This window comes from Scyliorhinus torazame, chromosome 14 (assembly GCF_047496885.1).
Source record: "Scyliorhinus torazame isolate Kashiwa2021f chromosome 14, sScyTor2.1, whole genome shotgun sequence".
NCBI lineage: Eukaryota > Metazoa > Chordata > Chondrichthyes > Carcharhiniformes > Scyliorhinidae > Scyliorhinus > Scyliorhinus torazame.
In genome coordinates, this window is record NC_092720.1 from 194137594 (window position 1) to 194163154 (window position 25561).

General features: G+C 45.6%; 1 long non-coding RNA gene across 1 annotated transcript in view; it reads right to left on the reverse strand.

Annotated features, from left to right (window-relative positions):
- Window positions 1–1357: 1357 nt before the first annotated feature.
- The window catches only part of LOC140389397 (uncharacterized), a 102439-nt gene continuing 78235 nt past the window's right edge, over window positions 1358–25561 (reverse strand). Inside the window, exons 4-5 of the long non-coding RNA XR_011934376.1 lie at window positions 18341–18376; window positions 1358–1380 (exon numbers count right to left, since the gene is read on the reverse strand). This is a non-coding gene — a long non-coding RNA (uncharacterized lncRNA). The remainder of the gene's footprint in view (window positions 1381–18340; window positions 18377–25561) is intronic.

Here is a 25561-nt window from a genome sequence, read left to right on the forward strand (position 1 = left end):
TTCCGCACTGCTCCCACTGAAATTGACTAACCTGCTCCGCTCCCGCTGAAATCGACTTTCGGGGTCACATTTGGGGCTAAGATAGGCTTCGAGTCTCATCTTACTGCCTCCAATGATACTGCCTATTTATACCTGCATAACATGTCTAGTTTTCCTCCTGTTTTTACATATCAGCTTCTGAAATTTCCTGTAGGTGTCTTAGCTGCATCTCGACTTCAGCATCCAAAAGCTATCTTGGCTGTCAATGTGATTTCTACACGCAAAGAGTGGTGAGGCCGTGGAATGCCCTACCTGCAACAGTAGTGAACTCGCCAACATTGAGGGCATTTAAAAGTTTATTGGATAAGCATATGGATGATAATGGCGTAGTGTAGGTTAGATGGCTTTTGTTTCGGTGCAACATCGTCGGCCGAAGGGCCTGTACTGCGCTGTATCGTTCTATTTACACTTCCTAAACTCAATTCTCAGCCTCACCTGCACCCAACAAGTTTCTCGATTAGCGTCTGTTTTCCTTGATTTAATTGGTTCTGAGTAAAAGTATCGAATTTGTCTCTGTGTTGCTAGTTTCTACATTCTCCAATATGTCGGCGATTCTTATTAATAGAACCTCTTTCAGCTGCACATGCCGCCAAAGCATCTGCATTCATCCCTGTCAACACTTGTACGACCACCATTTACTTCCAGTCACAAACGTAGCATATGCCGTCCTTTGCTTTGTGTTTGAATGGCCCCAAGTTTCGAACTACCCAGCAAAAACCTATCTGGCTCGATTGGTGTTACATTATTCCCTACCTCATGCCTTCGAAGCTAACTTTTGACAAATATGTTGTGAATCCCTATTAACAAGTCCGTATGTGGCTCGGTAAATTAATTGGTGGGACGTCGTGGCTCATTTTATTACCATAAAGGCTGTGCATAAATAACATGTTTTTTGTTGATAAATGTCCATTCTTGCTTAATCGCGTGGTTTATTAAGATTGGTAAGGATTTGTGATGCAGGTTTCGATAGCTGTATGCATGTTGGAGATGCAGTGTGGACGGTCATTCTCTATCTTGTGCGCAAGACAATTCCAGCCAATACTACAGGAGACAGCTATTTTACCTTGAATGTATGTTCTGATCATGGCGATACCAAATTAAATCTCTAGTTTTATTAATTATGTGATCGATTTGGACTCTACCGGACTCACCGTCGGTGTTGCACTTTTCGTTTAACTCGATAGCATTATAATGCAAAACCTATAAAATATCTGAATACGTATTATTCATTGAGAGACACCACAGGGAACACGGAACACTTATGGAAATTGAGAACATTTACAATGATTATTTAGGTGTTTAAAACCACTTCACCTCTCTCTCTCGTCAGCAACTTCTCTTCTGAAAATACGAAAATATTGTTTGGTAGACGCGATGAGTGCTTTCAAATGATCCTCTTTGCAAATGTGAAAGTACTTTGGGATTAACGGTCAACATAGAATCATTGAATTTACAGTGAAGATGGAGGTCATTCGAGCCATCGAGTCTGCACATGCGGAAAGAACACCTTACATAATCTCACAACTCCACCCTATTCCCGAAAACCACTCACCCCCATCTATCTTTTTTGGACACTAAGGGCAAAGTAGCATAGCCAATCCACTTAACCTGCACATTTTAGGGCTGTGAGAGGAAACCGGAGCACCCAGAGAAAACCCACGCAGACACGGGGAGAATGTGCAGGCTCCGCACAGACAGTGACACAAGCAGCGAATCGAACCTGCGACCCTAGAGCTGTGAAGCGACATCCTAACCACTTTGCCACCCAATTTGAAAGCATCGTATTCTGCAGCATCAAAGCAGAGTATATTTTATAATAACTGAATTGATATGTCCACACGTGAAGGAAAGAAAGCAATGGGAAGATTTTCAAATCTCTGACACTAAGTTGAATGCTGCAATCCACATAATGTATCTATATTAGGAGTAGAAGTCATGGCTGTGATTCAAGCGAAGGACTTCAATGTAATCGCTTGAAAAAAAAATGATTATCATAATTCGATCTTTATAATTCGTAGGTTTTATTAATTTCTGTGAACAGGAATTGGATTAAATTAAACAAACCTAATTCCTACTCTAGGCAGCCGGCCGGAAATGCAATTTAATTTTCGTTTGCTTCCCCCTTTATAAATATATACCAGCATCTCTGTTTTGCTGTGATCAAATTTGTATTGATAAGCCCACAACTTGGTAAAATGGCGGTCTGAGCTGATATTACAGAAAGACAATATGATTCGTACCACCAGACATTAAGGTCATTTTATCCCATTGCTTCTCCCAAGCTTTGGTAAAGGACACATTCCTAGACTGCGTCCCCGATGCTTTTCAATGCACCAGCGATTACGAATTATAAGGACGGTGTCCATGTTTTTTCCACGACAGCTTACAGGCCACAGCTTGACAGCCTGCGTTCTGGAATGCGGATGACCTTTGCACAGTCTTCTGTAAATGGTTCTCTGCCAACGGTAATGATAGTTAGTAAAAAATATCTATTTATATTCAATATTTTGACGATCTTAATATAAATCCAACAATAACAGATGGTAACAATTAAAAAGTAAGGGTCCCCTCCCCCACCCCTTACAACAACAAAAGCAAGGTACACAGTCCCCCACACACATTGCGACCCCCTCACACGCACATATTCACAGATCCTGACCCCGCCCGCGTCCCTCCTAGCTATCCATGACCAACAATTTAAAGTACAATATTTAATGTATAAACGGCTGTTATCAGCGATAAAACCCTTCGACTGACCCTCTCACGACCAGGGCATGTGTACATGATGTGCTGGGACCCCCAGACACCGGTCGCGTCTCTCATCCACCCCTTCAAACAATCCATTCACTCTAGCTATCGTAAGGTGTGCTCGGAATTCCACTTTCAGCTGCATAGGGCTCAGCCTCGAGGTCAATGTTCACCATACTCAGGGTCTCACTGCAAACATCCTCCTTCAAGATCGGACCCAGCTCCTCCGTCCACGTCGTCTTCACACCCTCGACAGAGCCCATCTCCTCTTTTCCAAACGTTTACACCGGGCAAGAGATACACATATCTCAGAGCATGCACTAACACATTCAAAAACAGCTTCTTCCCCACTATTACCAGACTCTTGAATTACCCTGTTATGAACTGAACTGACTTCTCCACACATCCTTTACTGAGTAGTACTACACTCCGGATGCTTCACATAATGTATCTGTCTATGTACTTGCATCCTGTATCTATCGTATGTCCTATGTTTTTTTTTCCTGTCTGGAATGACCTGGCTGGACTGTGCACAGAAGAATTATGTTCACTGATCGCGGTACACGTGACAATAAAGCCAAGATAAGGATAATATCCTCTAGAGCGGGGTGGAAGTCTGCTTCATCGGAAAGACTGAAAACTATGTTTAGACCCAGCTGCGGGTCTGAAGATAACTGACTAGCATCTGTGAGCTTATTTTTTTATTTTACTTTACCGTCTTTAGCAAACTGACCTTCTAAAAACTAATAACCCAAATTATTTGAATCTTTGTCCTTCCATTCTGTAAATTCACATCCGACCAAGAGGTTTTAATAACAGTTTCACATAGCTAACGGCAAGCCTAGATGTGGCCCACAAGTTAAAATGATGGCGCAGCTGCCTCCAAGGTTTTAACGTGGCTACTACTACCAAGGTGGACGAGTGTTTCTCTGGTACCACCAGTACCACTGCTAGGCGTGCTCCCATCACACACTCTGCTTCCACTCGAACCCGAAGATCATCCGAGTTTTCAACCAATTCTAGCATTACCTGCCCAAATATATTATTGAACATTTGGCAAGGCCAAGCCCCCTTTTCTTTCTCCCTCTGGAGCAAAGTCGTCCTGATTATTACCCATCCAAATAAACCCAGTCATCAGACGGTCAAACGCTCTGAAGGAACCTTGAGTACAAACATCGGAAGACACTTGACTGAGTAAAAGTCTCGGGAAGATGTTCATTTTAACCGATTGCACTGCCCATCAGGGATAATGGGAGGCCAGCCCATCTTTGCAAGTCAGCTTTGTCGTTCACCACTAGATGCTCATAATTCAACTTTCGATGTTTCCCCAGCGCCCTGCTATGTGGACACACAAATACTGAATATGACTTCCAGCTAGCCGGGAACGCACTCCCTTAACCATCCCCCTCCACCCCTTCACACACACACCGCGTCATAAACCCAACCCACAAAGTATTCACTCTTTCCGATATTCAGCCTGTAACCAGAAAAGGCCGCAAAACGCTACAAGATTCCCATAATATTATCGATGGACGCTTTCGGACCCCTCACATATAAGAGGAAGTTGTTGGCTTATAGTAATGCACTGTGTTCCGCCACACATCTAACTATTCCTCACCACGTTTATCGAGGACCTCAAGGCCGTAGATTGTGGCTCCATTGCCATTGCAAACAGCAATGGTGACAACAGACATCCCTGCCTGATGCCCCCGTAAAGCCGAAAGTGGTTGGACGTCACTTTGTCAGTTGAAACACATATAACAGCTGCACCCACGCTACAAAGCACGGACTACATACAACTTTTTCGAAATCCAAACTGGATAATTACACTCTACCCGGTCCAATGTCTTTTCCTTGCCGAATGAGATTATGAATCCCGGGGCACGACCCTCACCCGGAGGAAGCACCACATTCAACAGTCCTCCCAAGCTCGCTGTCAATCTCAGCCTTTTATTAAAGCACGGTTGGCCTTCCCCTTCATCTGCGGCAGACAATGTTCCAGTCTTATTGCCAGCACCTTGGCTAACAGATTCGCATCTACATTTGATAGGAAGATTGGATGATACGACCTGCAGCCCAGGGGCCCTTGTCTTTTATCAAGAATAGGGGCGTCGCAGCCAGTCTCAGCGTCTGAGGCAAAGTGCTTTTCTTCAAGGAACCCCTAAACATCTAATTACAAACTTCAGTGCATTCCATAGTGTCGTGGGAGAACTGTCCATTGTCATTGTTCAAAATCGAATCCCGGATAGACCCTGCGATCCTTTCACAGAAACGTAATGTCCTTTAGCAGACCAACATCCAGCTGCCACCTCTTCCGATGCCTTTTATCTCCGCCCAACTCAAGGTCCATCTAATTTGGGGTATGGTCAGAAATTACCACTATTGAGTACTTAGATTTCTACATCCCAGCAAGTAGCGCTTGCCTTTGACAAAATAATAAATGATGAATAAGACATTGTGTACTGAGAAGAACGAGAACACTTTTTCTCTCGGGTAACGAAACTGCTAAGGGTCTCCCCTCCCGTTTCGTCCACAAAAACAACTAAAACCATCGGCATACGCCTTGGCGCCAGCCTCTGAGCCGAGAGCAATCTACTCTTGTGTCTTCCACATAATCCATGTCTCCGCCCAAACAACGGAAGCATAATAACTTAGGAACTTAAGCAAGGAGTAAGGAGGGCTAAATGGGATCACGAAACGTCATTGGCAAATAGGGTTAAGAAAAATCCCACACGTTCATAAAAAGCAAGAGGGTAGCCAGAGAAAGGGTTGGCCCACTGAAGATCAGGGGAGAGAATCTATGTATGGAGCCAAAGGAAATGGGTGAGGTACTAAATGAATACTTTGCATCAGTATCCACGAAAGAGAAGGAATTGGTGAATGTTGAGTCTGTAGAAGGGTGTGTAGATTGTGTGTGTCATATTGAGATCCCAAAATAGTAGGTGTTGGGCGTCTTGAAAAAGATTAGGCTGAATAAGTCCCCAGGGCCTGATCGGGTCTACCCGGAAGAGAGGTTAATTGCGGAGGCCGTGACATAATTCTTTGGATCCTCACTGTCTTCAGGTGATGTCCCGGAGGACTGGAGGATAGGCAACGTTGTTCCTTTGTTTAAGAAGGGTCGCAAGAATGATCCAGGGAACTGCAGGTCGGTGAGCTTTACGCCAGTGGTAGGGAAATTACTGGAGAGACTTATTCGAGGCAGGATCTACTCCCATTTGGAAGCAAGTGGACGTATTAGCGAGAGGCAGCACGGATTTGTGAAGGAGAGATCGTGTCTCACTAACTTCATACAGTTTTACGGGGCAGCCACAAAGATGATTGATGCAGGTAGGGCAGTGGATGTTGTCTCTATGGACTTCAGTAAAGCCTTTGTCAAGGTCGCTCATGGCAGACTGGTACAAATGTTGAAGTCAGAGGTGAGCTGGCAAAATGGATACAGAACTGGCTAGGCCACAGAAGGCAGAGAGTAGCAATGGAAGGGTGCTTTTCTGATTGGAGGACTGTGACTAGTGGTATTCCACAGGGTTCAGTGCTGGGACATTTGCTGTCCGTCATATATAGAAATGATTTGGAGGGAAATGTAAGTGGTCTGATTAGTACGTTTGCGAACGATAGAAAGGTTTTTGGAATTGCCGATAGCGATTAGGACTGTCATAGGATGCAGCAGGCTTTAGATCGTTTGGAGACTTGGGCGGAGAGATGGCAGATGGAGTTTAATCCGGAAAAATCTAAGGTAATGCATTTTGGAAGGTCGAATACAGGTAGTCAATATACAGTGAATGATATAACCCTCAAGAGTATTGACAGTCAGAAAGATATAGGTGGACAAGTCCACAGGTCATATGAAAGGGGTAACACAGGTGAAGTTAGTCAAGAAGGCATATCACATGCTTGCCTTCATTGGCCAGGGCATTGAGTGTTAAAATTGGCATTTCATGATGTAGCTGTATAAAACCTTAGTGAGGCCACACTTGGATTATAGTGTTCATTTCTGGTCGCCGCACTACCAGAAGGACGTGGCGGCTTTAGGGAGGGTGCAGCAGAGATTTACAAGGATGTTGCCTGGTATGGGGGCATTAGCTATGATGAGAGGTTGAATAAACTTGGTTTGTTCTTACTGGAACGAAGGTGGTGAGGGGCGACCTGATAGAGGTCTACAAAATTATGAGGGGCTTAGAGTGGACAGTCAGATACTTTTTCCCAGGGTAGAGGGGTCGATTACTCGAGGACATAGTTAAAGGTACAAGGGGCACGGTTTAGAGGGGATGTACGAGGTACGTTTTTTACAGAGGGTAGTGGGTACCTGGAGCTCGCTGCCGGAGATGGTGGAAGCAGGGACGATAGTGACGTTTAAGGGGCATCTTGACAAATACATGAATAGGATGGGATGGACCACAGAAGTGTAGAAAATTTCAGTTTATACGGGCAGCATGGTCGGTGCAGGCTTGGAGGGCTGAATGGCCTGTTCCTGTGCTGTACTTCTCATTTGTATTTGACCTTTTTTATGTTATAGTTACGGGGGGTTTACCAAGGATAGTGGTTGTGTTGGTGAGTATGCCCCAAATTAGGATGATACAATGTTCATGAAACGGCTGCTGGCAAGGATGCCGGATCAATACACCCGGCAGCGTATTGTAAAGAACAAAGAACAAATAAAAGTACAGCACAGGAACAGGTCCATTCCTGTGCTGTACTTATCATTTTTATTTGATCTTTTTTATGTTATAGGTACGGGGGATTTAGCAAGGATAGTGGTGGTGTTGGTGAGTATGCCCCAAATTAGGATGATACAATGTTCATGGAACGGCTGCTGGCAAGTATACCGGATCAAAACACCCGGCAGCATATTGCAAAGAACAAAGAACAAAGAAAAGCACAGCACACGAATCGGCTCTTCAGCACTACACACCTGTGCTGATCATGATGGCCGAACTAAAAAGGAACACTCTCTGTCCTTACCGGTTCAACTCCCAGGTGCCTCTTAAATGTTGCTAATGTGGCTGCTTTCACCACATCCTCTGGCAGCACGTTGCCGGCAAACGCCACGCTCTGCGTGAACCACTTAGCCCGCAGATCTCCCTTCAATCTTCCTCCTCTCACCTTGAAACTGTGTCCTCGTGTCATTGACACTTTCACCCTTGGAAAAAGCCTCTAACTGTCCACCCTGTCTTTTTCTCTCATAATTGTGTAGACCTCCATCATGTCTCGCCATCAACCTCCGTCTTTCCATTGAATCCTAGTTTATTCAATTTATCCTCATAGCCCACATCCTCCAGTGCAGGCAACGCCCTGGTGAACCTTCTTTGCATTCCCTCCAAAGCTTCCTTATGATAATGTGGTGAAAAAACTGCACGTAATGCTCCAAATGCGGCCTAATAAGGTTTCATATAGCTCCAACATGATTTCCCAAGTCCTGTACAAAATGTCCCAGCTACTGACGGCAAGCATACCGTGTGCCTTCTTGATCGCCATGGCCGCCCGTGTTGCCACGTTTAGGGTACTAAGGACCTGTACTCCCAGATCCCTGTGTATTTTAATGTTCCTAAGGGTTCTGCCGTTTACAGTATAATTCAGATCTAGATTTGATCCTCGAAAATGCATCAGCTGGCATTTGTCCGGATTTAACTCTCTCTGCCATTTCTGTGCCCAAGTCTCCAATCTGTCTATCTTCAGGTATATCCTCTGATAATCTACGGCACTGCCAGCAACTCCACCAATGTTCATGTCAGCCGCAAACGCACCGCATAGCACCCACATTTTGCTCCAGATCATTGATATATACACCAAAATAATAGAGATCCCAGCACCGATACCTGTGGAACACCACTAGCTACTGATCTCCATTCAGAAAAAGCCCTTCCACAGCTATCATCTGTCTTCTATAACCAACTCCGTTCTGCATCCATTCAGCCAGCCCACCCGAACCTCACGGGATTTTACTTTTACGCCAGTCTGCCATGTAGGATCGTGTCAAACTCCTGACTAAATTTTATATAAACTACGTCCAAAGCCCTTACCGCATAAATTGCCTTTTTCACCTCTTCAAAAAACCCAATCAAGTTGGTGCGACATGACCTTCACCATACAAAACCATGATGCTTGTCTATAGCTAGTTCATTTTCCTTCAAATGCGCATATATTTCATCCCTCAGTATATTTTACAAAAGCCTACCCACAACTGATGTCAGGGTCACTGGCCTCTTATATACTGTGTCATTCTTGCTTACTTTCTTAAACAAGGTAACAACATTGGCTATTTCCCAGTCCTATGGAACCTCTTCTGTGGTTAAAGAGCATGTGAAGATATCTGTCCAGGCCCCAGCTTTTTCTCCCCTTGTCTCCCACAGTAACCTGGGAGAGATCCCATCCGGCAGCGGGGACTTGTCTACCTTAATACAATTTAGGATACACAACTCTTCCTCCTTTGATATACTAAATTTCTCAAGGGCGTTCACCCACTGATCCCTGAGCTGAACATTCGTCAAGTCCTTCTCCCTGGTGTATACCGATAAAAAGCACTCGTTAAGGATTTCACCCACGTCCTGTAGTTCCACACATATCCTCCCTCCATTGTCCTTGAATGGATCCACTCTTTATCTTGCTGCACTCTTGATCCTTATATATGCATAGTATGTACCTCCCCATAGTGCGGCACGTGACGCAGTGATTAGCACTGAGACTGCAGCGCTAAGGATACGGGATTGAATCCTAGTCCTGGGTCACTGACTATGTGGAATTTGCGCATTCTCTCCATTTCGGCGTGGCTTTCACCCCACAACCCAAAGATGTGCTGGTCGGGAGGATTGGCCACGCTCAATTGGCCCTTAATTGTATAGAAAAATAATAATTGGGTGTCCTAATTTTTTATTTTAAATTTAATTAATATATACCCCCCCCCCCCCCCACTGCAGTACCTAATGCCTACTCCGACCAAAACCGGACCATCTTATTAATAAGATTCGCCAAATCCGGTCCCCTACTGTAAAATTCGGAATGGCAAACGTGCCGCATCCAAGCCGTCCGATATCGTGCCTGATCCTGCTCGTGCTTGTAGGTCTCCCGGAGAAATGTCACATCGTCTCCCAAGTTTTTAATGAGCAAAAGCCCGCGGTCTTTTGTCCAGCTCCCCCCCGGCCTCGTACATTCCAGGTGACCAACTTTGGTCGCCTATCACTGCCCCAACATCGAGTCATGCAGTACCACTGCAAACTGTCATAGCTTAATCGATGATTCCCAGTGTGCTGGGCCACGTAAATTGGCTTCCAATCCGACCTAAATGGTGGAGCAGAAAAAGATAACCGGTCACATCAATCCCCCCTTTCACGATCAACAGATAGCCTTGTGACTCTTCTAGGCCATCCCCTATCCCCGCCCTTCCAGACTCATCGAGATTTTCCAAACTAGATTGATGAGTCGCACCTACATCCTCTGCTAACTTGCTCGTGCTCGAACGGTGACCACCACACCCCAGATCGCAGCTATTTCTTAACAACCGGCTTCGTAACTGCTCTCAGCCAATTTCTCCCCTTGATCCATATTCCCATCTACAAGAAACAAAGGCCTGTAACTGAGATAATCTAACCTCATCGCCCCGGCATCCCAGCAACTGCTGCGCACAGAAAGAATGGCAAAATTAAAAGAAAAAAGAACAGTGCAAGTGACTCCATCCAAACACGTCCACAATTAAATCTATTCAACATCTTAACAACATGACCATGAACATTAAAACCAGTGACACAATAACATCCCATCCAGCCAACCGCCCATCCACAATTCTCAAGCCATGTTTTGAACAGGATCTTTGATAAATTCCTCCGCCTACTCGGGAGTTTCGAAATAGAAATCCTTTGAGTCAATCGTGCCCCTTAATTCCACTAGGTACATCACACCAACACGTACTCTTCGATTAAACAGAACCGTCTTCACCTTATTGAATGCTGCCCATTGTTTCATCAGATCCTTGCCAATGTCCAGGTAAATCCTTGTCATTTTTCCATCCAAGCTGATGTTTCTGGCTTTCTTCGTACATTCCAGATCTGCGCCTTTCACGCAAACGTACACAACCGAATACTCACCGCTACAGATGCCTCCTTTGGACGTTGTTTCTGCATTAAGGCGCTGTGTGCAGTATCTTGGGCGAGCGCAGGAAATACCTCACACCGCTCATCAATAGGGAAAACTTTGAAAAGATGTTTTCGGCCTGCTTTGCGCCCTCAACTCCCCCGGGCAGAGGCACATGCTTCAGGTTCATGCGCCTGGTCCTAACTTCTGATTCATCCAGCATTGCATTGAAGACCCTGTTCTTGTCTCCGACGGTCGCCGTTTCAGCCTTCAAGGATGCAAGTCTGTCTTCGCTGGGTTAACGCCTCCTCCATATGTTTAAAGTGCACCGCCTGCACACCTACCACTGGGCCCAAAGCTTGCTCTGCCAGTAATTTAAATGAACCCGGCAATTCCTGAACGTGTTTCTTGAAGCACTCATCCATTTATTCCCACATTTCTGTTATTTTCTGGCTCCCAGTCGTGCCATCATATCGAGGGTTATAGGTGTGGCCGTTCCCTCCGCCACTTCTGATGCCTTGTTGCTCGTGCTCGACGTGTTTTAATTTCACCCCTACGCCCTTCTTCGGTTAGGAATTTGGTCCATAGTTCCGTTCATAAACCTATCCATGACCAAAAAGTTCTCATGAGACTTTGGTCCATAACATCATAAGGCACTGCAGCAGAATTAGGCCAGTCGTACCAGTGGGTCTGCTCCGCCAATCAATCATGGCTGATATGTTTTTCCTCTCATCTCATCAAAATGGATAAAGAACTTGCTGGACAACAGGAGACAGAGAGTAGTAGTTGAAGGGAGTTTCTCAAAATGGGAAACTGTGACCAGTGGTGTTCCACAGGGATCCGTGCTGGGACCACTGTTGTTTGTGATATACGTAAATGGGGCAGCACGGTAGCATTGTGGATAGCACAATTGCTTCATAGCTCCAGGGTCGCAGGTTCGATTCCCGGCTTGGGTCACTGTCTGTGCGGAGTCTGCACATTCTCCCCGTGTGAGCGTGGGTGTCCTTGAGTGCTCCGGTTTCCTCCCACAGTCCAAAGATGTGCAGGGTAGGTGGATTGGCCAGGCTAAATTTCTCTTAGTGTCCAAAATTGCCCTTAGTGTTGGGTGGGGCTACTGTTTTATGGGGATAGGATGGAGGTGTGGACCTTGGTAGGGTGCTCTTTCCAGGAGCCGGTGCAGACTCGATGGGCCGAATGGCCTCCTTCTGCAGTGTAATTTCTATGATCTGGAGGAAGGTACATGTGGTCAGATTAGTACGTTTGCAGATGACTCTAAGATTGGTGGAGTAGCAGATAGTGAAGGGGACTGTCAGGGAATACAGCAGAATATAGATAGATTGGAGAGTTAGGCGGAGAAATGGCAGATGGAGTTCAATCCGGGCAAATGCGAGGTGATGCATTTTGGAAGATCCAATTCAAGAGCGAACTATACGGTAAATGAAAATGTCCTGGTGAAAATTGATGTCCAGACAGATCTGGGTGTTCAGGTCCATTGTACCCTGAAGGTGGCTGCACAGGTCGATAGAGTGGTCAACAAGTCATCCGGCATGCTTTCCTTCATCGGGAGGGGTATTGTGTGCAAGATTTGGCAGGTCATGTTACAGTTGTATAAGACTCCATGTTCGGTCACATTTGGAATACTGCATACAGTTCTGGTCGCCACATTAACAAGAGGATGTGGATGCTTTGGATAAGGTGGAGAGCAGGTTGACCAGGATGTCGCCTGGCATGGAGGGCACTAGCTATGAAGAGAGGTTGAGTAGATTAGGATTATTTCCATTAGAAAGACGGAGGTTGAGGGGGAGCTCATTGAGGTCGACAAAATCATGAGAGACATAGACAGGGTGGATAGCAAGAAGCTTTTTTCCAGAGTGGGGGACTCAATTACTCGGGGTCACGAGTTCAAGGTAAGAGGGAAAACGTTTAAGGGAGTTTTGCGTGGAAAGTTCTTTACGCAGAGGGTGGTGGGTGCCTGGAACGCATTGCCGGCAGAGGTGGTAGTGGCGGGCACGATAGCGTCAGTTAAGATGTATCTACACATATACATGAATGGGCAGGAAGCAGAGGGCTACAGATCCTTAGAAAATAGGTGACAGTTGTAGATAGAGGATCTGGATTGCCGCAGGCTTGGAGGACCGAAGGGCCTGTTCCTGTGTTGTAATTTTTCTTTGTTCTCTTTGTATCTCCTTTCTGCTGGCGTCTTCCCATAATCCCTGCTACCTTTATTTATCAATAACCCGCCCCTCTGTCTTAAAGACATCCAGTGATTTGAACTCCCAATCCTTTTGCGGCAAAATAATTCCATATTCAGAACAATACAGCGCAGTACAGGCCCTTCGGCCCACGATGTTGCACCGAAACAAAAGCCATCTAACCTACACTATACCATTATCATCCATATGTTTATCCAATAAACTTTTAAATGCCCTTAATGTTGGCGAGTTCACTACTGTAGCAGGTAGGGCATTCCACGGCCTCACTACTCTTTGCGTAAAGAACCTACCCCTGACCTCTGTCCTATATCTATTACCCCTCAGTTTAAGGCTATGTCCCCTCGTGCTAGCCATTTCCATCCGCGGGAGAAGGCTCTCACTGTCCACCCTATCTAACCCTCTGATCATTTTGTATGCCTCTATTAAGTCTCCTCTTAACCTTCTTCTCTCTAACGAAAACAACCTCAAGTCCATCAGCCTTTCCTCATAAGATTTTCCCTCCATACCAGGCAACATCCTGGTAAATCTCCTCTGCACCCGTTCCAAAGCCTCCACGTCCTTCCTATAATGCGGTGACCAGAACTGTACGCAATACTCCAAATGCGGCCGTACCAGAGTTCTGTACAGCTGCAACATGACCTCCTGACTCCGGAACTCAATCCCTCTACCAATAAAGGCCAACACTCCATAGGCCTTCTTCACCACCCTATCAACCTGGGTGGCAACTTTCAGGGATCTATGTACATGGACACCTAGATCCCTCTGCTCATCCACACTTTCAAGAACTTTTCCATTAGCCACATATTCCACATTCCTGTTTTTCCTTCCAAAGTGAATCACCTCACACTTCTCTACATTAAACTCCATTTGCCACCTCTCAGCCCAGCACTGCAGCTTATCTATATCCCTCTGTAACCTGCTACTTCCTTCCTCACTATCGACAACACCACCGACTTTAGTATCGTCTGCAAATTTACTCACCCACCCTTCTGCGCCTTCCTCTAGGTCATTGATAAAAATGACAAACAGCAACGGCCCCAGAACAGATCCTTGTGGTACTCCACTTGTGACAGAACTCCATTCTGAACATTTCCCATCAACCACCACCCTCTGTCTTCTTTCAGCTAGCCAATTTCTGATCCACATCTCTAAATCACCCTCAATCCCCAGCCTCCGTATTTTCTGCAATAGCCTACCGTGGGGAACCTTATCAAACGCTTTGCTGAAATCCATATACACCACATCAACTGATCTACCCTCGTCTACCTGTTCAGTCACCTTCTCAAAGAACTCGATAAGGTTTGTGAGGCATGACCTACCCTTCACAAAGCCATGCTGACTATCCCTGATCATATTATTCCTATCTAGATGATTATAAATCTTGTCTCTTATAATGCCCTCCAAGACTTTACCCACTACAGACGTGAGGCTCACCGGTCTATAGTTGCCGGGGTTGTCTCTGCTCCCCTTTTTGAACAAAGGGACCACATTTGCTATCCTCCAGTCCTCTGGCACTATTCCTGTATCCAATGATGACATAAAAATCAAAGCCAATGGTCCAGCAATCTCTTCCCTGGCCTCCCAGAGAATCCTAGGATAAATCCCATCAGGCCCCGGGGACTTATCTATTTTCAGCCTGTCCAGAATTGCCAACACCTCTTCCCTACTTACCTCAATGCCATCTAATCTATTTACCTGGAGCTCAGCATTCTCCTCCACAACATTTTCTTTTTCCTGAGTGAATACTGACGAAAAATATTCATTTAGTATCTCGCCTATCTCTTCAGACTCTACACACAACTTCCCATCCCTGTCCTTGACTGGTCCTACTCTGTCCCTAGTCATTCGCTTATTCCTGACATACCTATAGAAAGCTTTTGGGTTTTCCTTGATCCTTCCTGCCAAATACTTCTCATGTCCCCTCCTTGCTCGTCTTAGCTCTCTCTTTAGATCCTTCCTCGCTACCTTGTAACTATCCATCGCCCCAACTGAAACTTCACACCTCATCTTCACATAGGCCTCCTTCTTCCTCTTAACAAGAGATTCCACTTCTTTGGTAAACCACGGTTCCCTCGCTCGGCACCTTCCTCCCTGCCTGACCGGTACATACTTATCAAGAACACGCAATAGCTGATCCTTGAACAAGCTCCACTTATCCAGTGTGTCCAAAACTTGCAGCCTACTTCTCCACCTTATCCCCCCCAAGTCACGTCTAATGGCATCATAATTTCCCTTCCCCCAGCTATAACTCTTGCCCTGCGGTGTATACTTATCCCTTTCCATCCTTAACGTAAACGTCACCGAATTGTGGTCACTGTCCCCAAAGTGCTCACCTACCTCCAAATCCAACACCTGGCCTGGTTCATTACCCAAAACCAAATCCAATGTGGCCTCACCTCTTGTTGGCCTGTCAACAAACTGTGTCAGGAAACCCTCCTGCACACACTGAACAAAAAACGACCCATCTAATGTACTCGAACTATATCTTTTCCAGTCAATATTTGGAAAGTTAAAGTCTCCCATAATAACTACCCTGTTACTTTCGCTCATATCCAGGATCATCTTCGCCATCCTTTCCTCTACATCCCTAGAACTATTTGGAGGCCTATAGAAAACTCCCAACAGGGTGACCTCTCCTTTCCTGTTTCTAACCTCAGCCCATACTACCTCGGAAGACGAGTCCCCATCTAGCATCCTCTCCGCCACCGTAATACTGCTCTTAACTAGCAGCGCCACACCTCCCCCTCTTTTGCCTCCTTCCCTGAGCTTACTAAAACACCTAAACCCCGGAACCTGCAACATCCATTCCTGTCCCTGCTCTATCCACGTCTCCGAAATGGCCACAACATCGAAGTCCCAGGTACCAACCCATGCTGCCAGTTCCCCTACCTTGTTTCGTATACTCCTGGCATTGAAGTAGACACACTTCAAACCACCTACCTGAACACTGGCCCCCTCCTCCGACGTCAAATCTGTGCTCCTGACCTCTATACTCTCATTCTCCCTTACCCTAAAACTACAATCCAGGTTCCCATGCCCCTGCTGCATTAGTTTAAACCCCCCCCAAAGAGCACTAACAAATCTCCCCCCCAGGATATTTGTGCCCCGCAGGTTCAGATGTAGACCATCCTGTCTGTAGAGGTCCCACCTTCCCCAGAAAGCGCCCCAGTTATCCAGAAATCTGAATCCCTCCCACCTGCACCATCCCTGTAGCCACGTGTTTAATTGCTCTCTCTCCCTATTCCTCATCTCACTATCACGTGGCACGGGCAACAACCCAGAGATAACAACTCTGTTTGTTCTAGTTCTGAGCTTCCATCCTAGCTCCCTGAAAGCCTGCCTGACATCCTTATCCCCTTTCCTACCTATGTCGTTAGTGCCAATGTGGACCACGACTTGGGGCGGCTCCCCCTCCCCCTTAAGGACCCGGAAAACACGATCCGAGACATCACGTACCCTTGCACCTGGGAGGCAACATACCAAACGTGAGTCTCTCACGCTCCCACAAAATCTCCTATCTGTGTCCCTGACTATAGAGTCCCCAATTACTAATGCTCTGCTCCTCTCCCCCCTTCCCTTCTGAGCAACAGGGACAGACTCTGTGCCAGAGGTCTGTACCCCATGGCTTACCCCTGGTAAGTCGTCCCCCCCACAAGTATCCAAAGCGGTATACTTGTTTCTCAGGGGAACGACCGCAGGGGATCCCTGCACTGACTGTTTTTTCCCCGTCCCTCTTACAGTTACCCATCTATCTCCAATCTTTGGTGTAACTAATTCCCTGAAGCTGCTATCTATGACCCCCTCTGCCTCCCGAATGATCCGAAGTTCTTCCAACTCCAGCTCCAGTTCCCTAACTCGGTCTTGGAGGAGCTGGAGATGGCAGCACTTCCTGCAGGTAAAATCAGCAGGGACACTAACGGCATCCCTCACCTCAAACATCCTGCAGGAGGAACATTGCACTCCCTTCCCTGCCATTCCTCTAACTTTCTACCAAGATCTGGCTAACAACTAAATTTAAAAAAAAATTTTATATATAAAAAAAAAATAAAGAATAAAAATTATTAATAACAATAATAAAATATGGTAAAATATGGTACTTACCTCAGACCAATGGGTTTTATTATTAGGTTAGAGGAGGAGGGCGGGTGGGAGACACTACACGTGTAGTGTCTCGGGTTTCCTCTCCACCATATGACATATATTCAGCATCCTCTGGCTGAAGAAATTCCTTCTCAGCTCAGTTTTAATGTGTCATCAATTCAGTCTGAGGTGTACCCTCCTGTTTTAGTTTTACCCACTATTGGAAACATCCTCTCCACATCCTCTCAATGTGAGCCTTTCAGCGACCCATACGTTTTATTAAGATCCGCCCTCATCCTTATCAACTCCAATAACTACTGACACAGAGTTCTCAATCGCTCATCATATAACAAGCATCTGATTCCAGGATTCGGTCTTGTGAAATCCCCTGAAATTCTTCCAAGACATCCGTCCTTTGATATCCGGACAAAAAATGCTCACATTTCTCCAACGGGGGCATCACCAGAGCCTAATACAGCATCAGAAGTGCATCCCTGCTCTTGTACAGTGGCCGATCGACATGAGTGCTAACATTGCATTTGCCTTCCTAACTGCTGCAGAACTTGCACTAATCTTTTCAGAATCTTGAACGAGGACTTGTAAGCCCCTTTGTGCTTCTGGTTTCCTCAGCCTTTTCCCATTTGGAAAATAGTCTGTGCCTCTTTTCTCCCCACCACAGTGCTCATGTTTCTCCCCGTTGTATGCCATCTTACCCATCTTTTCCCACTCCTCGCCGACCAAAGAAGTTCTGCAGCCATCCTGTTCCCTCAATAATACTTGCCACTCTGCATATCTTCGTATTATCTGCAAACGGAGCAACAGTTCCACCAGTTCCTTCTTCTAGATCATTAATATAAATTGCGAAAAGGTGTGGTCCCAAAATTGATCCCTGTGGCACACGACTGGTCACCTGCTCCCATCCTGTCAGGTTCTGGTGTACCGGAACAACAGCATTAAACTCCATACCATACGAAACCAAATTGGACTTGAATTGCCCGTCTGATAAACATTTCCCTCTCAAACTTCTCTTGAAGTCCGTTTCACATTTTTCTCTTCAGAAAAGCTTGATTTCTAATAATCATTCGATATTAAATGGTGCAAGTCAATGAGAATTGTCAGCGCACGTAATTAGAGTCACTGTTAACGATAAAACTTTATTTTCCATTACCACGAAACGCAGAACAATAATGTGCCGTCACCTGTTTCTTTTAGCAAGGTCGTTAGCATCTTTATATCTGTAAGTAAAATACTTAGATACTCACATACTCAGGTGGTTTCTTTTCACTTAAATACAACATGCAATAATATTTGGTGCTGTCGAATGAAGGATGTGCAAGTATTATTGTAGTTCGACTGAAAAAGTTGACTGCCACAATATTTCGAGTGTGCTGGCATTAATGGGTTGTTGCCTTGCGATGGGTTGAGAATTTTCATGAAGTTTTAGTTAGGCGTTGGAGTTTGATCATCGCTGGGAGTGAGGTACGATTGGTGGTGTATTATCGAGAGTGACTGAACTCTTGCGGAAGGGTGTTCAGCATTGATAAGCAATGATAAGCAATGTCAGGGGTTGAGCTGCGGGTGCTGGCAGATGCGTGAACAATTAAGTGTGTGTTACCGAATACGTTGGAAAGAGTAAATTCCTGGGTTACTAATTTCGTGGTTAATGGACGCCATGTGCCTCGGCCAGGATGGTAGTTTGGCACAGTGGGGTAAACAGCGGGCTTGTAATGCAGTATAAGGTGTTCAATTCAGCAGCGCGGGTTCAATTCCCGGACCAGCCTCCCCGAACAACGCCTGAATATGGCGACGAGGGTCTTTTCACAGTAACTTGCTTGAAGCCGACTTGTGACAATAAGAGATTGTTATTATTATTACCGATCAACTCCCGACGACGCGACAACTCAAACACCCGACTAACTCGCCTCTCTTCAATATCCTGCCAAACACCTGGCAGGTCTCTGCCTCTCCAACGATCCTTCTGACCTCGCGACTATCCTGTGACTGCTCCCGAATCGCCATGAGTATTCACAGAAGACCCTCAGCACTCTGACCACCTCTACTGACAAGTACCCCATCCAGTCAAGTGCCCACATTGCCCCGCCGATAACATAGACTACTCCACCATTTTACATTCTGCAGATTAAATAGAAAATAATAAACAAGCGACTCTGCCCCTCCCCCCAAGACCCCCTCCAACCCGTGCGAATACCCTTCACTGATGTCCGACTACTTTAGAAAACCACTCATCTCTTCTACTCCTTCCTACACATTGCAGATTGCATTCTACCATCCGGATTGTCCCAACCCCATAACTAACCGGCATCTGAAATCCACCCAACAACTGGTTCACACCATCAGGACCTCAAAACGGGCATACCACACTGTGCCGACCAGCCCTGTGCTTCATGCCTTCTTGACCAGAAAATATAGATAATTAGCCCAAGACAAACTGCACGGCTGTAATTCATTGTGCCCAGCGCCGGATTTCCCGCTACATCCTCCATATCATCGAATAAATGCCACATTCTGACTACTCTCATGACCTCCCGACTCAACATATTAACCTGGACGGTCCTATTGATTATCCGACTACTTGGCAAGTTCACCGACTGTCCCCTTCCTTTGAGGTGCCCAATGAATTTACCAACAGCACACTCCTAATTGAACCTCCAACCGGACAAAATACTCATCCATTCTTCCGATCACATCTTACCCCGACCTAAACCCTCTAATTCCCACTTTCAACACGCTTCTCTGAAGCATCTTATCAATTTGTTCCGAACCACCCCACTTCACGTCCCTCTATACTCGTTATCTTTTTCATATATCCACATTCTTTCTAGCTTGTCAATGTGCAATTGCGTTCAGAGACTATCTCGCACACTGGGTTTCATACAGCCAAACCGTAAAATACCAGGCGTGAATTCGCGATAGACTGTTGCTCTGCATTGGACGGCCAGGCACCCAAGTACGCTTCACCTCTCTCAGTTTTAATACCAGACCCTTGTGGCAGGAAAAAGATGCTGACTTATACAAGGAAAAAGGTGTTAAATGACAGTCCTCCTTCTTTGTCCAGGAACAGGTACTGGAATGTTTCGCCGAGGAGCTTTTCTCAGTAACTTCGTAGCAGGGTTAATGTATCCCTGCCTGCTACAATAATGATTATTATTGTCATTATCTCTTTTCAGGTACTTTGTCTCATGGTGGGCCAGAGGGTTTGTTCCCCAGCCGCGTGTTACTCGGTGACGTGCCGTTCTCAGTTGGCGGATTTCTTTCCTCCCTCCGCTTGCCAATATGATTTCCCATTGAAGGCATCTCATACCGTCGCCGGGAAACTCGCAGGCTGGGGTGCGCTTCCGACGGGAAAAGTAATTGTCGCTCCTGGATAATTTGAAATAAATAATGATCATAATTATCCAATCTGAATTGGCCAATTATCTGAGAGAAATGTTTTACATTTCAAGGCATTTCATGGAAGCCATGAGATACAGAGAAATCAAATTCCGCACAGAAAATAACCAAACGTTTTCGTCATATTTGCAAATATATTTGACTTTGTTGACATTAAAGGACAGGAGGAAAAGATCAAGAGCATACTAGTGAGAGTAGTGAGAGTAGAAATGACAGGATCTGTCGGATAAATAGGTGGCTCAAGAGAAGCTGTCGGGGGGGAGAGTTAAGATTCCTAGGGCATTGGGGCCGATAAGGGTGGAGGTGGAACCTGTACAAACTGGATGGCTGACACCTAGGCAGGACTAGGACTGATGTCCCAGGAGGACTGTTTGCAAGAGTGTTTCAATTTTTGTGACATAGGGATGGGAAGCTAATTAAGGAGTCAGAGAAGGAGGGAGCAAGGAGAAGAATGAAAAGTAGAAAAGGGAATAACAAAAGTGATAGGAAGAGAAACCAAGGGCAACATTAAAACAGGGCTGGAGAAAATATTGGAGACAAGACAAACAATGTTAAAACGACAAGCTGAAAGCTTTGTGCCTTAATGTGCAATAAAATGGATGGCCTAATCACACAGATAGCTATAAACGGGTACGATATAATGGGGATTACGGTGACATGGCTACGGGGTGACGGGGTAACTGAATGCGCCAGGATATTCAGTATTTTGGAAAGACAGGGAAAAAGGTAAGGTGGTGGAGTGGCATTGCTGATTAAAAAGGAAATCAACACAATAGTGAAAAAGGATATTAACTCTGACAATGTGGAGTTTGTATGAGTAGAGTGGAAAATACCAAGGGGCAACAACCACTATTGAGTGGCATATATAGACGCTAAGCTGCAGTGGTGATGTTGGGAAAGGTATCAAACAGGAAATTAGATATGCATGTGATTAGGGAATATCTGTGATCATGTGTGATTGTAATCGGCTCATAGATTGGGCAAATCAAATTAGCCACAGTAACATAGATGAGGAATTCCTGGACTGCAGACTGCGTAGTTTTCTTGACCAATATACAGAGGAACAACTAGAGAGCAGATAATCGAAGACTGGGTTCTGTCTAAAGAGTCATTACCAATCTCGCTGCGCGGGACCCTTTGGTGATAAGCGACCATAACATGATGGAGTTTTTAAAATCAAAATGGAGAATGAAGTATTTGATTGGGAAACTATGGTGCTGGATCTCAATGAAGGAAACTGTGAAGATATGAAGCATGAGTTGGCCTTGATAGATTGGGGACAGTTACCTAAAGGGATGACAGTAGATAGGCAATGGCAAACATTCAAGGAACGCATGGAGGAACTACAAAATCTGTTTGATTCTTGTCTGGCTCAAAAGTAAAATGGGTAAGAGGGCCAATCCATGGTTTAAAAAAGATATTAGAGAACGTATCCGATCCAAGGAAAAAGCATACATATTGGGCAAGAAAAATAATAAGACTGAGGAATTGGTAGCAATTTAGATCTAAGCAAAAATGACCAATGGATTCAATAAGAAGGGGGACATGCAATACGAAAGTAAGCTTGTAGGGGACATAAAGACTGACACTAAGAGTTTCTATAAGTATGTAAAGTGAAAGATATTCGTGAACACGAAGGTAGGTCGCCGACACACAGAAACGGGGGATATATATTAGGGGACAACGAAATGGCCGAGCAAGTGAATACATGCATTGGTTCTGTCTTCATAAAAGATTACATAAATCCGGAAGTGTTGGATAATCCAAGATTTAGTGAGAATGAAGCATTGGACGAGATATGTATTGTAGAGAAATGATGCTGGTAAAATTGATGGGATAAAAGGCGGATAAATCGCCAGGGACTGGAAGAGGATACGGCACCACTGGAAGGGATCAAAGCAAAGTGGGTAGAAGAGCTGGGAGAGGTTATAGAGGAGGGGGTCTGCTGTGAGGTGCTCTGGAGAGTGAATGCCTCCATCTCATTTGCGAGGTTGGGGCTGATACAGCTGAAGGTGGTATATTGAGCGCACCTCACGAGGGCGAGGATGAGCCGATTGTTTGAAGGAGTAGAGGAGAGGATGTGTGAGAGCGTTCCGGGTTTGTGGGGGGGGGGGGGCGGGGGCGCGGATCACGTTAATATGTTTTGGTCCTGTCCAAAGCCAGGGGAGTACTGGAAGGAGGTGTTTAGGGTAATTTAAAAGGTGGCGCGTGTGAAACGGGACCCGGGTCCCCAGGAGACCATATTCGGGGTGTCAGACCAGCCAGGGTTGAAAACGGGAGCGGAGGCAGATATCATAGCCTTCGCCTCGTTGATCGCCCGAAGGCGGATCCTGCTGGGATGGAGAGCAGCATCTCCACCCAGTGTCCGGGCGTGGCGGGGGGACCTGTTGGAATACTTGACCCTTGAGAAGGTTAAGTTCGAACTGAGGGGAAGCTCTGAGGCTTCTACAAGCCATGGGCACTATTTATTATGCACTTTCAAGAACTGGATGACATCGAACATTCGTTCGGGGGGGGGGGGGTGGGGGGGGGTGGGGGGGAGGGGGCTGAGAAGACTAAGGGTGACCACGTGTCATCCCTGATTCCTGTTTGTCATTTGTTTATGTAAACATGCGGGCTGTTGTTTAGGGTTTGATGGGAGGATGGAATTGTTGTTATTACGGGGATTGACATATCTTGCTGATTATTGTTTATTGTTGATGGGTGTAAATGCGGGAGAAAATGTGAAAAAGGAGGAGAATAAAAATATTTTTAAAAGAAAAAAATATTCTTGTCCAATTTAATATCCTGGCGACTTTTGTTTATATTGGTAAGCATTTCGGTGCAGATTTCGATGGATGCACTCCCCATTGAAATGTAGTATGGGTCTAAATTCTCGCTCCTTTGCGAGGGGCGGCACGGTAGCACTGTGGATAGCACAATTGCTTCACAGCTCCAGTGTTCCAGGTTCGATTCCGGCTTGGGTCACTGTCTGTGCGGAGTCTGCACATCCTCGGTGTGTGTGCGTGTGTTTCCTCCGGGTGCTCCGGTTTCCTCCCACAGTCCAAAGATGTGCAGTGTAGGTGGATTGGCCATGATAAATTGCCATTAGTGTCCACAATTGCCCTTAGTGTTGGGTGGGGTTACTGGGTTATGGGTGGAAGTGTGGACCTTGGGTAGGGTGCTCTTTCCAAGAGCCAGCGCAGACTCGCTGGGCCGAATGGCCTCCTTCTGCACTGTAAATTCTATGTAAATCGTTGTGAAGAAAATTCCACCTCTAAACCACGAGTAGCAGTTTGCTTTGCGTTTTCCTGCTTTATAATGCCGAAATCGAAACTTAATATCTATTTATATATATGATGTGGAGATGCTGGCGTTGGACTGGGGTGAGCACAGTAAGAAGTCTTACAGCACCAGGTTAAAGTCCAACAGGTTTGTTTCGAATCACTAGCTTTTGGAGCACTGCTCCTTCTTCAGGTGAATGAAGAGGTGGTTTCCAGAAACATAGATAAGGACAAAGTCAAAGATGCAATACGATATTTTGAATGCAAGTGTTGGCAGGCAATTAAGTCTACAGGTCCAGACAGAGCCACGATAGTTGGTAGGATTCAGCAAGCTCAGGCTAGATGATGGTAGTGTGGGGGGGGGGGGGGCGGGGGGAGTGAATGTAATGCGACATGAATCCAAGGTCCAGATTGAGGACATACTCATGTGTGTGGAATTTGGCTACAAGTTTCTGCTCGGCGATTGTGCGTTGTCGCGTATCCTTGGAGAATGCTACCCGAAGCTCAGAGGCTGAATGCTCTTGCGTTCTGAAGTACTCCCCGACTGGAAGGGAACATTCCTGCCCGGAGAGCTGGATAACTCTGCAACTGGCAAGGGAAGGAGGATGAACGGACATTGCGCGACAATCACCAAGCAATAATGTTCCTGCGTAAATAATAACAAATAAACAATCAGAATTTTGTCAGTGTTCCAAAATTGGAAGACACACATTTCCAATTAAGTAACATGTACAATATGAACCTGCTTTTGTTAAAGTCAAGGAGGTAACCTATCATTTATTTTATTCACCAATAATAATACCTTGAGCAATGCAACATAAAGCTATTAGAAATGTCCTCCAACTGCAAGTGCATTTATTCAAAACAATAACGTTTGTACAACATATTATGAATTTTACAAAATAGGACAACGGGAAATGTCAGAGCACCATCACTGACAGTAGCTCTTGGAAAGAGAAAAGCGTTTTTAAATGACCTGTTGATAGAAAAATATATTTGTTTCTTTAAGCCTATGAAATAAATGTCAGTTAAACAATAAACACTCGCATTACAAAGCTTTTGCCTTATGAATGGCTCGGGTCCGTACAATGCTAAATAAACTTAGACTACCCATAATGTGCATCTATTTCAATATGCAGATGTTTCTATTTAATAGTTAATCGTCAGAGAGACAATGCACTAAGAAACCACAAAATGTAGACATCCCATCAGGGAGCAGGAAATTAAGCCCCAAATCAAACTGAAGTTGCCTGTGCATTAATGGACATTCAAAAATCCAGCTTTAAAGCAATGGTGTAAACGTTCCTGGCGACCATCGCCTTTTTAAAAAAAGAACATTTTGTTCAGGCTGTTATGATTTTGTAACAACAATTGCAAATGGAAAGATAAATCCGTAAATAACAACCCCCCTCTACCAAACAACCATAACCAGCCAACCTGCCTTACACACGCAGTACCCTCGTCCCTCCCTCTCCACTCGCTGACCCCGCCGAAAGTAAATAATGGCGACCGTCACCTTGACGGCCACTGGGAGCGGGTGTCCTGACCCATTGTCCTTCAGCGCCAAGCATGCGATATTGTGGCTGATATGTCGCAATGTATCCGTGCTCAGGCAGAGTCTTGAACCACATGCCCTATCTGGCAGGTCCTTTACTGCAGTGCCTCCTTTGCACGTCATTAACCTTGACCTGCCGGTCGGCCAATTCTGTAACGTGGGCGGCTGCGTCATGTTCTTCTGTGGCACCC